General features: G+C 50.1%; 1 protein-coding gene across 2 annotated transcripts in view; it reads left to right on the forward strand.

The window, feature by feature from the left end:
- Ndst1 (N-deacetylase and N-sulfotransferase 1) overlaps positions 1-13,004 on the forward strand; it is an 84,178-nt gene that overhangs the window by 24,452 nt on the left and 46,722 nt on the right. The gene's annotated exons all lie outside the window — the stretch shown is intronic.

Below are 13,004 nucleotides of genomic sequence, written 5' to 3' on the forward strand. Positions count from 1 at the left end.
GGGGGGCCGGGGGCAGGCCGGGGTGCGGGCGAGGGCAGCGCGGCAGCTGTAGGTCACGGATAATGTCACTCACGAGGAATGCCCCCTCCCCCTCCCCTGCTCCCGAACAGGGGAAACTTTTGTCTAGCAAGGGGAGGGGGTTAGAGGCCGGGTCCCGGCTTCAGGGAAGGGTTAGGCGGCCAGACCGGTTTTCTCTGGGCTCTGAGCGGCCTGGTCTTTAACTTCCCTCCTCCCTCAGGTTCTGGGAGCGGGGAGTCCCCCCCTTTGAACGCTGTCTTTAATGCCTCAGACAGAAGCGAGGAAGGGACGTCCGTAGGACGCTTAGGCTCTGGGACCTGCCAGGAATCGGAGGAATCGCCACCTGGCTCTTTAGTGCCAGAAATCGTGCCAGCATAATAGCACCACCCTGTCATGCCCCATTGTCTGTCCTCCCCATGCCTCCAGGAGAGCTTTCGGAATGTCCTGGGGCAGTTTTGCCCCTTGGTCTGTGGGTCTGATAGACCTGGGCGTTTGTGCCTTCAGCTGTGTGGCCTGTGCAGATTCCTTACTTTGGCCTACCTGCAGTTTCCTCACCTATAAAATGGGAAAAATAAAGTATCTTTGAAAGTGAGGATGTGAAATGAGTCTGGTCCCTCAGTAAATGTTGGCATGCTTATATTCAACAAGTATTTACTGCATGTTTACTCTGTGCCAGGCTCTGGGCTGATTAATTGTTTTACATACATCATCCAACTTATTTATCCCACATTACTATTAGCTACATTTTACAGAGGCACAGAATGGTAAAGGTCACACAGGTAGGAAATGCAGCTGGGGATTTGACCCCTTCTCCCAGCCCTATGTTTCACTATAGGTCTCTACAAGGTCTTGCTGTGACTGTGCTGTCAGTTTCATTTTCAGTTTAAATTATATGAACTCCTGCCCCTCCTCCCCCATCACCCTTACCCCCCGGGTGATGCTCCCTTCTGTCTGACACTTGTTAGGGTGAGATCTTGTGCCCTGGCTCATGTTAGTGTGGCCAGCTGGAACAGGAGGGAGGTCAGTTGGAGTCTTGGCCTGGAGCTCCCTAATGGTCCAAGTTCTGTTGCTGGCTGGGTTGGTAGCAGGAGTGATCTACCCATGTGGGTGGTGCAGGGAGGAGCTGGTCTCCTTGACTCTGACTGGGGACAGCTGGGGCTTTGTCAACAGATCTTTCCTCAGCACCCAGGGGGCGGCAAAGTCTTTCATCTTGGTTCAGACCCTGTCACTTTCAGATCAGCAGGGGGCAGAGATAGAGCCCAGAAATGGAGCCCTTAAGGCAGATGAGAGACCTGAGGCCAAGGGATTTATATCCCAAGTGTATTCTTGTGTGACATGGCCCTTGTGATAGTAGGGTCTTCATTGCTAAGGAACAAGTCTCTGTGCTCCAGCCCTGAAGGTCCTTGAGGCTAGTAATGGGGGGTGGGGGGACAATGAGCTAGTGTCAGGATTACAGAATCTTAGTGGAAAATATATGTATTTACAGGTTCCTCTCCTAGCCAGCCTAGTGTTGGGCCCCCTGTATGTCCTCAGGAAATCTTCCATAGAGTGAATGTGTGGGGTGACTCAGACTCCACTGGCTTTCCTACTCAGGACTGGCCCTATCTTTTGGTGGGGTGATATCTCATGACTACCAATCAGTCTCTGATAGGGGGCTTTAATTATTTTAAAAATGGTGAGCAAATTGCCATTAGAACCTGGGACTGAGGGAGATAGGGTAGGGTAGATGATGAAAGAAATTCTTGGGGGAGGAAAGTTTGTGCATTATACTGTAACAGCTCCAAGGGCTGCTGCAGAAGAGAAAGTGAAATTTGCACATTTTGTAGGCTTTTTCTTGGGCCCTGGGAATAGGGAGCCCTCCTGGATTGACAGTTCACTTCCTGCTTGTAGGAATAGAAGTGGAAATTCCACTACTTAGCTGGATATTGAGAGGGCTCAGGCAACAAATTAAGTGATAGAGTGAAAGGGGTCCTGAGTGCTAGGGCTGTCCCTTGTCATGTGTCAGACTCTTCTTGTTAATGTGGGCAGAACAGGAGGAGAGGCCTCTGGGAAAGTCAACAGAAGAAGGGAGGGAGTCAGCAAGCAAGAAAAGATGGGTAGTAAACCTCTTGACACAAGGGCAACGGTTTTGCAATCATAGATTGAAGATGTGGTCAGGAATGAGAAATCATAGGCAGGATTGGCTTAGGAGCCAACTGAGAAACTGCATCCGAGAAACTTAGAAATGGGCCGTGGTCTTAGCAGCCCAAAGCTCTCTCTGTCTCGGCTTGGGACCTGCTAGTCCATGCATTGGACCACGTGTCCATGCTTTGGGACCAAAGCCAGGCCTCCTAGTCTCTGGAGACTGGGCAGACTTCTACTGGATTGGAATTTGGTTTTGAGTATAGCTTGAAATATCTGGACTGTTTGGAGGACTTGGACATTCTTGACTTGAAATGGAACGTTAAGATAGTTTGTTAAATATGTATGGAAAATGTGTGTGACCAGGGTGACAGGGGACATGGAATGGGGTGAGGTGCTGCTAGATTTTGACTGGCGAGGCTCCTGATCTGATGGGGGAAGCTGGAGGATCCAAGTGATGGCTTTCAGGCAGGAGGTGATTGTGATCAGTGATAGACAGGCTCTGTAATGCCAGTGGTAGGGAAAGTTCTCTGGTTGTTAATGTCAGTGAGGCTTCCTGAAAGAGGACATGTTGTGAGGCTGCAGACTGTGGGAAGGGGCAATGGGGACAAGATTGGATTGTGGGGAGCCTGCAGCGTCCTGCTCCGGAGTTTTATTTTGTAACTGACAGAGAGGACAGAGGGTTGTAAGCAGCTCGTTGAGTCGCTGCCTGTTACTGTGCCTTGTGTCAGGCACTATGCCAGGCTCTTTACAGACACCCCATTGAAGTCTCACAATACCCTGCAAAGTAGCTGCTGCTGCTGCTGGTAACCCCACCCCCACCCTAATTTCAGATGGGGAAATGGAGGCTCGGAGGGGTGGAGTCACTTATAGAGCTGGAATTTGAACTCATGCCTGATCTGTTTCCATCCTTTGTGTTGTTTTTCTCAGGGGTCATTTGGCCAAAGTTGGTGGCTGGGTTGATACCAGCCCAGAGATGCTCATCATGGACTAGCAGAGAGCTGTCCAAAGTCTGACTCAGGCAGTGGGACTGAGAGGGAGGAAGGGGGACCACAGGACTTTGTAGCTGCTTTGGGAATTGGAGTCATCATATATGGCCTAAGGTTGGGGAAGGACCCTTAAGAAGCAGCATCACTGCTTTCAAATCTGTGACAGGCTCACTGTGGGCAAAGGGCATAGTCTTGTACTGTGGGGCTTTTAAGGACAGAGGCAGTACCAAAGTGACAGGCCCAGGGAATATCACTCAGGAACAAGCTGCTTGGGGTGGAGGTGTGGGCCCCATTGCTAAAGGAGTGTGGAGAGACTGGAGAGAGAGTAAGGGCGCGGGAGTGGGTATGGTAGGGTCGGGCCTGGATGACTTCTCTCAGTTCCCTTTTCACCCAAGAATCTAGCATCTGGGTGGTGCTCGGCCCACTTCCAGCCCTTGCTTTTCTCATGGCTTTTGGAGCTGCCCTTCCTGTGTGACTTGGGAAGTTCCATACCCACTGGCCTGCAGAGCTCCGCCTGGGAAGAGTCCTGTGTCTTGGAATGCTCTCAGCCCCTCGAGGATGTCTGGAGCAGCGGCCAGGGCCTGGGCTGCAGAAGTCTGTGGTTTCACAGAGTTCTTGAACCTCTGCTTTTGTGTCCCTGTGAAATGGGGTCTTTTTCTCTGTCCTCAACTATGAGTAGATAAGGCTGAATAATGAATTAGGCTGAAAGGTCAGTACAGGTTGGGGAAAACAGCTGGTGGGTTCATGGGTGTGAAAATGAGAAGTTGGGGGTGGGATGACGGGGCTGCTCCCCTCCTTTCCTGTAGTAGAGGTGAAAGGAGGGTCTCTTGGTCTCCAGAGTTCACTAGCAAAGGTGTTTTTTCCTGCCTGTGGGGCCATTAACAAAGCTCAGCTCATCAATTTGAGTCTTGGAGGTCAGTGGAAGGGTGGACAGGTCTTGGAATGCATGTGCTGGGGGATAGAGCCAGGCTGCCGGCGAAGCTCTTTTCCAGGTGGAGGAGGCTTTGTGCTAAGTTGCCTCCTGGGTTTTTTTGTTTTGTTTTGTTTTTTTTTTTGGTAACTGCCTTTTTTTTTTTGGATATAGGTTGGATGAATTTAAACTTAAGTTGTGCTTGACAAATGAATGGTTGTTTATTTGAGGGCCAGGTTGTAGAAGTGGCCCGATATGTGATGGTGGCACCTAATGTCCCATCCCCTCAACCCTTAAGCAGAGCCGGCTTCTTCCCCTCCCTGGCTGTGCCCTGTCTCCTCCTGCCTTTACATCTCTGCTCACGATGAGGAGGCCGTACCCCCTCACTTCCCCTCACCCATCCCAAATCCTCCTAGCTTTGCACAGCTCTGGTGTCACTTCTTCCATGCAGTCACTCATAATTTTCCAGTGCTGGCATTGCCTGTGCTTTTCTTTACATGTGTAGTACCTGTTATGCAGAAGGGACCTCTCATGTGCTCTTCCACTCCTGGCTTTGAACTCGGAATCCTTCAAGTGCTATCTCATCTCTTCTAGGCACTGTGCTCCATAGGCAGGAGTTGCGTGTGACTTACTTCTAGAGGAGGTTGGCAGCATTGCAGCGTGGAGTACAGAGTCCTGAGTTCAAGTCCCAGATCTGTCATTGTTAGCTGTGTGGTGTAGGGCAAAATACCTAAATCTCCTTGGGCATTGGTTTCCTCAGCTGTAAAATGGGGATAGTAATAGTCCTGTTTTGGCAGGGAGGTTGAACAGCTGGTGCCTGAGGCATGGTTAGAGTCTAGTATGTAGGAACTGTTTCCAGATACCAGTGGTTTCTGTTGTTTATGGCTAGGAAGTGATCTGTCCTTTTACGGAGAGAGGAAAGAATCTCTAGAATCTGAGTAAAATCTGGAGGCAGGGACAGAATCCAGGAATTCATTTATGATTAAGATGTGATAGGCCTGGGCATGGTGGCACATGCTTGTAATCCCAGCAACTCAGGAGGCTGAGGAAGGAGGATCACAGGTTTGAGGCCAGTCTCAGCAACTTAGTGGGACTCTGTCTCAGAATAAATAATAAAAAGAACAAGGGATGTAGCTCAGTGGTGGAGTGCCCCTGGTTCAAGACCTAGTACCAAAAAAAAAAAGTGGTAGGGACATGACAAATTATGAATTTTCTGCCCAATGGCCAGAGAAGTCTTGTGCTGATGAGGAAACTGAGGCCTGGAGAGAGAGAGAGGGGCAGTTGCATGGCATGCAGTAGCTACTGGTCACATCCAGGCAGCCTGGCTAGAATTTCTCCCTTGTTATGCCTCTGTTAAGATGGTCCAGTTCTAAAGGTTCAGTCTCCTTCCTGGTGGCCAACGTGAGTGGTATCTAAGCTTTCACCAGATGAGTTGGGCTGGTAGCCTTGTGGCTACCCTCATCATCAGGGACCCATTCTCATATTGCATAGACTATGGGCTGGAGCTTTGTGAGTCCTTCTGCCCAGCCTCCCGTGCCAGGGAAAGGTGATGGTGTCAGGGAAAGGTGACCTGGAATTAATCTTGGGATAGTAAGTAGGAGATCTAGACAGAGCCAAGGATGGAAACGAGATGCAGAGCCAGACAGGCTGGGGTCATATCCCTCCTTGGACACTTTCTGCTTATAGGACTTTGGGCAAACAGTTTAGTTCTTCATCTGCACAAAAGGGATAATGATTGTCCCATTTTGCAGCATTTAGAAAGATAAGGCAGGGCAGAGCTTAGCTACAACCTCAGTTAAGGTTAGTTATGATTATTGTTGTGGCTGGCATTTGTTGCTGTAGTTATTTGGTTTTTGTTTTTATGGTGCTAGGGATAAACCCAGGGCCTCACACATTCTAAGCAAGCTCTCTACCACTGAGCTATTTCCCCAGCCTGGTATTGTTAGTTGTCTTTTTTTTTTTTTTTTTTCCCCCAGGTATGATCTTTTATTGCAATTTTAACATACTTCTGAATACATTTCCAACTGTCTTATCAGAATTATAATCAAGGCTGCATATAGATAGTTATAGGTGTACGTGTTTCCTTCCAATGCTGTTAGTGTTGATTAAGGAGCTTGTGTAACCCTCACAGCAGCAGTAGGAGATATGTACTGCTGCTACTCCCTTTTAACAGATGGGTCAGCTAAGGCTTAGTGAAGTGGGTGGCTCAACCTGGGGAAGTTTAGACCTAGGGGATTAAATCCAGGGTTCCTGATTTATGAGGGACTGCTATGGCCTGTCCCTGGTTCTAGGAGGCCCTGGGAGGCAGATTCAATGGGTGGATGTGTCAGGGCAGACTGACTTCAACTCAGTCGAATAAAGAAACAACAAAAATATCGGAATGGGCCAAAATGGTGGGGCTGTGTCTGGAGGGATTGAGCTCCCTGTTTCTGGAGGTGAGAACAGAATCCTGGAGCTCATGTGATTCAGATATGGTGGGGATTTTGGTCTCGTTCAGACCTGTGGTCTGGTTCCCTGAGGGAGGGCTTGAATTCTCAGCATCCCAGGCTGGCCAAGGATTGGCTTGTCTGGGCAGGTCCCAGGTGGTGGTGGGTGGAGATTTGCTGTAGTCATTGCTGAGCGGCATCCACCTATGATTTGCACCCCTAGCCTTGCACATAGAGCTACCTGCCCAGGCAGAGGCCAGGTGAGGAGAAGCGAATGTTGTCATAGCAGGGCCTTTCTCCATGCCTGCTTACCCTTCCTCCTTACACCTGCTTGTATAGGAGTGGAAGTGTTGTCTACCACCCTGCTTCACCTGTAGGTTAAGTCAGCAGTTCTCAAAGTTGGACTGTGGATCAGCAGCATCAGCATCATCTGGAAACTAGTTAAAAGTGCAAATAAATTATCTGGCCCTACCCCAGACCTACCAAGTCAGATACTGTGGCAGGTGGAGCCCAAAAATCTTCCAGTGATTCTGATTCATGCTAAAGTTTGAGAACCACTGGGTTGTCATAAAATAAAAATTAAGAAAATCAATGCCCTTTTCCTGAGGCTTTTCAGCTTCTAGCATATTCAGATACCTAGCAAATGTGAGCAATGAACTGGGAGTGGTGGTGCACGCCTGTAATCCTAGGGGCTCAGAAGGCTGAGGCAGGAGGATCTCAAGTTCAAAGCCAGCTTCAGAAACTTAGCAAGGCCCTAAGCAACTTGGTGAGAACCTATATCTAAGTAAAATATATTTTTAAAAAGCTTAACCAGTGAGCCATATCCCCAGCCATGTCCCTGGCTTTTTAAACCCCTTGATATCCTGGGGTTCAATCCCTGATTACTCTCTCCCCTCAAAAAAATAGGGGATGCAGAGTAAAGCCCAGTTTCTCTCTCTCTTCCTCAAGGAGCCACCATCTTAGAATATCTCCCTATTCCCCAGGAGACAATCTTGTGACATAGAAGTGAGGTACAGCTCTACCCCAACATGATTACAGGATACAGTGCTGGGGCAACTTGAGGAAGACAGGATTGGGGATGGAAGAGTAGGGAGTTCTGTGGGTGACATGGGTGGGTGCCAGGAACAAGCTATCTGGCTATGTTCTAAGGCCGGGGCCAGGCAGAGAGTGTGGGTCCTGCCTTAGAGGACGGTGTGTGCTTAGGTGTGTGCACATATGGACATGCACATGAATGGGTTGCAGTGGCCACATGTAGGCTGCGAGGGCTAAGGGACCTGAACCATCACCAGGCCAGTGCTTTTAAGCATCTCAGTAACTGAAACAATGATCATAATTGTTGCTCACATTTTTGACAGCTTATCAATGTTTGCTAAGCACCTCCATGTTACCTACTCTGGAGTAATTCCCAGAATAATACTATAAGTTAGGTAGGAACTGTTATCATCTCCATTTTATAGATAAAAATACCAAGGCCATTTAGCTCTAAGGGGCTAGATATAGGAATTCTATAGTTCTATAGAGGCGCTTAGAAGCATGATCTCATTGGAAGAAGGACAGTGGGGAATTGTCCTAGAGTATTTGTGTTGCATAATTTAGATTGATTTTCTAAAGTTGTCTCCAAGTATGTATTCTAGCAAAAGAGTGAGTGAGGCATGGGGAAGGGCTGGTGGGACTTGTTTGGGGTAGCTGCAGCCTCTCCTATAGACATTGTTATCCTCCCTGTTTTGTAGATGGGCCACAAAACTCAGAGGATCTGAGGCTCAGAGACTCAGTAGTAAGTTCAAGGTCCGTAGTTAGGATGAGATGAAATCAGAGAGATTAAAGCGGGTCTCCTTTGGTTCTAGCAGAAGGGTGTGGGAGGGTTAGGATCTGCCTATTATTCCTTCTGATGTTCTTTCCTCCTTAGTGTCCCCAAGGTACTTCCCAGGAGTCTAAGGGCTTCCCTCACAGTTATAGGGTTCCTTCCATCTTGTTTAGGGGATTAAAGCCCAGAGAGGAGCATGGACTTGCCCACACTGGGCAGAGTCACTGTTGGGGTCAGATCACAGAATTATCTTTGTTCCAAGCAGGGAAGGGTTTTCTTCCCACAACTCTCCATACCCCACTCTGTAATTGGCTGACTAGGTAGCTGTAGCCCTCTGGGTGGCTCAGGACGCTGCTGGGGTGTCCTGTGAGAAGGCTGCCAGCAAGGAGTAGGGCGGCTTCCAAGAGGAAGAACACCAAGCCCAAACCCTAGTCGGAAATCAAATGTATTTTCTAGGTCCTTAGAGGATATTTGGAACAATGGAGGTGGGGTGGGGGAAGCTGGACTATAAAAAGGACTTCTTTATATCCTTAAAAAAAGTAGTCTTTAGGTTTAACTTTTGTTTCTCTGAAGGATGTTTATGGAACTTGCTGAAAGCAGGATCTCAGCGCTTTGTGAAGTTGTCAGGTGCTGCTGTTGATAGCCTTGGGCTGTGGACTCTGGGCAGGACCATTGGGAAGTCTTCCCATTTTTTAGTTGGTGAAACAAGGCTGAGGTGTGAGGGGTCTGCACCATGGTGTAGAGAGGTGGCAGAAGACTTGGGCTAGAACTGGGTCTTCCTGCACCCTACAAGGGTTTTCTGTTTTGCCTTACCACCCTGGGGCTCCAGCTGGCATGGGGACTGGGCAGGGGTTGAAATGTGCCTTACTACTGGGGAGCTGCCAGTCTACAGCAAGGTGGCCCAGGGGTGGAGAAAAGGCTGGACGGTGTGCCTGGTGATACCACCCCCATCCAGATGCCAGGCCCAGCTGTGCTCCGTCTGCCTAGCAGCTGGGAGCTGTGAGTCACACGCAGTGGGTGCAGAGGAACAGGCCATTGTGTGTTGTGATTCATTCTGTCCTCCCAGCCTGAAGGGATGAGTAGGCCCTGAACCCCGATTCCTGCCCACGCCTGGGATGAAGGGCTCTGAGTTTGGAGGTAGGAGAAGCTGGCAGGGCCTGGGTGCCTCCTTTCCCTCTGCCACCTCCTGTCTCAAGTACTGCATGATCTTGACTCGCCCTCCCACCAGTGCAGGGACTGTGAGCCCCTGAAATCAGGTACATTTTATCAGTTGTGATGTGATCCTGTACATTCTTAAGAAAAAGTCTTATCAGTTTCATCAGGTTTGCAGAAGGCTGGGTGTCTCTGTGAAGTGCCAACAGAAGGGCAGGGGCCACATACATTGCAGACTTGAGAGACTTGCGGCCTTGGTGGGGTGCAGGCAGAAAGCAGCCCAGGGGCAGTGTAGTGCTGGGAGTCAGTGTGGCCTTAGAGGCGGCTGTCAGGTTCTGAGACAGCTCCTCCACTTAAAGCTAGCTGTGTGACCTTGGGTAAGTTATCTAGTCTGTTTCAGTTTTCTTATGTGGAAAATGGCAGTAGTTAAGGATATTTATCTCATGATGTTATCATTGGACTTAAGATAGTGCAGTAAAGGACTTACTCCAGTGCCTGGTACAAAGTAATCACTTGGTGAAAGGGTAAGAGTTTGCTCTTGGTGTTGGTCTCGCTGCTAAGTTGTGATGTGATGCTGTACATTTCTTATCTTGGAGTCTTGGTCTCCTCTCCTAGCTCTGCACTCCCTGTTGGGCTTTCTGGGAGCAGCAGGGCAAAGCTGGAGCGCAGTGGTGGACTGGGAGGGAGGCATCTCTCTCCACATTCTGGGAGGACCTGGGCAGGGTGTCCTGAGTCCTGGCTTTGTCCTAAGGCAGGGTTATGTAACAGCGGGGGCCTGGCCAGGCAGGACACATTCTCAGCTTCGTTTTGTCCCTCCATTGTCTCTTTCTCTCCCTTCCCCCACAGAGCTGTTGTTTGCTGGCCTTCCTCAGGCTTCAGGTTTGAAATCGGACCCCTGCTAGTCTGCCACTGATAGATTGAGTCCTGAAGGTTTGCTGGGCCCAAGGCCCCTCCTCCTACCACCTGGGGACAGAACCCAGCTGAAGTCTCTGTGCCTGCTTTGGGGGCAGCGACAGGCATTCTTCTTTTGGGAGGGTGGGGAGACAGGCTGCCTGAGTGGCTTAGGTCCCTGCTTTGGCCTGCCAGGTGGCTTCTGCTTGAGGCCTTATGGTTCCAGTGGCAATGTAAGCCCTTCTCCTTCAGTAAGATTACCTCCACCGAGAGCCTCCCCATTCCTGCAGCCCAGCACGGATCTCCTCCCCCAAGAAGCCTTCCCAGCTACCTCAGCCACAGGACAGGGGCCTCTGTTAAGCTCCACAGTGTGTTGTTCTCTGTCCCTTTTAAGAAAACAGAGGTCACAAATTGGCAGGCCACATCTGCCCCATGGGCAGGTTTTGTTTGGTTCATGCCAAATATCGAGCGAATTGCTGACAAAGAGATTTTACATAAAAATCCAGACTTCTGGCTTTACTTCAAAAATTGGAAGATTGAAAAACCTTGAGCCTACATTCTCCAGTGGCAGAGGACTTTCCCCGGGTATTGTAGTGAGCGGCCTTATCTGTCTTCCTGGTAACTATTGGGGGTGAGGGCTGCCTGATCTGTGTGTCCCTCAAAGCATTGTGCTTAGGCTCAGGACTTTGTATGCAGCAGGAGCATAACAAGTGCTTCTTAAGGGAAGAAAGGCATGGCAGTGGTAGGTCGCTACCAGTGGTCCGGGTTCCATTTGGTAAAGGCTCTGGATCATCTTGCCCTGTAGCCCTGGAATCCTCCCCACAGATAAGCTCTGGCTGCATAGCCACTGAGTAGCCACTGACCCAGGCAGCATCTTAAGCTGCAGATGACAGCCCTGGAGCACAACAGGAGAGGAGCCCTCCGCCTGCTGTCCTTCCCCTTACTCACACCCCCACAGGAACTTGGGGAATTTGGGGAAGGAATGGCCCAGCAGTCCTGGGGGCTTCCTGGTGGAGGGTTCAGGTGTTTGCTGGGCTTCCTCTTTATCTGCTTCATGCTCCTTCTAGAGTGTGTTGCATTGTTTATTGCTCCCTTGTCCCTCTGTCTTTCCATTCAAGAAATTCTCAAGGCCAGCTAAGATGTCTTCTCCTGGGAGAGGTCTTAGCTGAGAGGTTGCAGTGGTTTGGGTATAAGAAAAACCTGGGAAGTTTGCTAAAAAGGCATGCAGATCTCTGCCCTCCTCTCACCCAAGTCCTCTGCTCTGATTCATTCTGCCTGGGATACAGTCTCCCCTCCTCAGAAGATCCAGACATAGGGGTCTTTAGAGCATACTTTGGGGACCGTGTCTTAGTGCATGGAGCCCAGGGCTGCTAGGGAGGACTGTGGGTGACAGTTGGGCCTTGTGACTTCCATATGCCTCTTTTTCTCTCTGGGCTGCACATTCATCCTCTGTACGAACATGCTGGGCTCCTCCCAGTCTTTGTGCCTTGTGAACTACCCTAGAGAGGGTAACACAGAGATCATCAGGCAGGTGTGTGGCGAGTAGGATAAAGAGGCTTGGCCTCACCCTGGCCAGGCCCACAGGGTTTCATTCACATCAGGCAACAGTTCAGGAGAGTGCTGTGATCACAGTTTTGGAAGCAGGCTGGAGGACTGGGTTGGGGCAGGCAGGTGCTGTGCCTCTGGTGTAGGCCCTTGCATGGAGGGCAGAGCCTGGGTGGCCTAGTGACCTGGCCACAGCTTGAGGGTCCCTCACTGTGTGGTTCTGTGACATACAGGTTGAAACATCAAATGAACAGGCCATTTATAGCTGGGTAAGCTGAGGCACGTAGAGGTAGGAGGCTCTCCTAATGTCACACATGAGTGGCAGCTGGACTGGAGCCCCAGATCTCCTGATTCTATCCCCTCTGCTTCTGCAGGTTAGTGCAGATCACCCAGCTAGGACAATCATCTGATTATCTATGAGGACCTAGAAGTGAGGTTCTGGAAAATGAACCATGGTCGCTATACCCTGGAGGCATGAAACCGGTTGGGTGTGCGAGTGACCCCTCACACATACTCCATCCCACTTCTTTGTTTTTCCCTGAACTCTCTGATGGGCCAGCTGTCTCTGCCCACTTCCGCCTGGCACTGGCTTCTTGCTCTTTCTTCTGAGAACAAAGTTTCCTTCTGACAGTCTTCCTGCTGACAAGAGGAACAGGGCAGGCGTGGTGCTGGGCCTCCTTCCTCCGCCTCATTTGCTGGGAGCATGGGGCAGCACTGATGGGCTGAGGAGGCCAACAGCAGCCCCAGCCTGCCCATGTCAGGACCCAGAAGTTCTTCCTCAGTGGCTAAAAAGATGTTTAGAGGCACCAGTCAGGGACAGATGTAAAGGCCTGTCCATTGATTCATGTGATCAGTTGTCCCAATGCTGTACTGGGGATTTGCCCAGGATCTGGTTGTGTGAAACCTCTTCCTCAGGGTTTTACCTGGCACAGGTGTGGTATTAGCCTCCTGGTCTCCTGGGGGCTGCCAAGAATAAAAGGTGTGTCCAAGTGAGGGAGGTAATAGCTCCTCATTGGACACATTTTTATTACACATCTACTTTGTTTCAGGCCCTTTTCTAGGAACTGTGATGCCATGATGAACAAAACAGACCAAGTCCCTGTTTTGGAGGTGGAGTTGCTGGTGGGATAGAGTGAACAAGCCACCAA

This window comes from Marmota marmota, unplaced genomic scaffold (assembly GCF_001458135.2).
Source record: "Marmota marmota marmota unplaced genomic scaffold, marMar, whole genome shotgun sequence".
In the NCBI taxonomy this organism is placed as follows: Eukaryota; Metazoa; Chordata; class Mammalia; order Rodentia; family Sciuridae; genus Marmota; species Marmota marmota.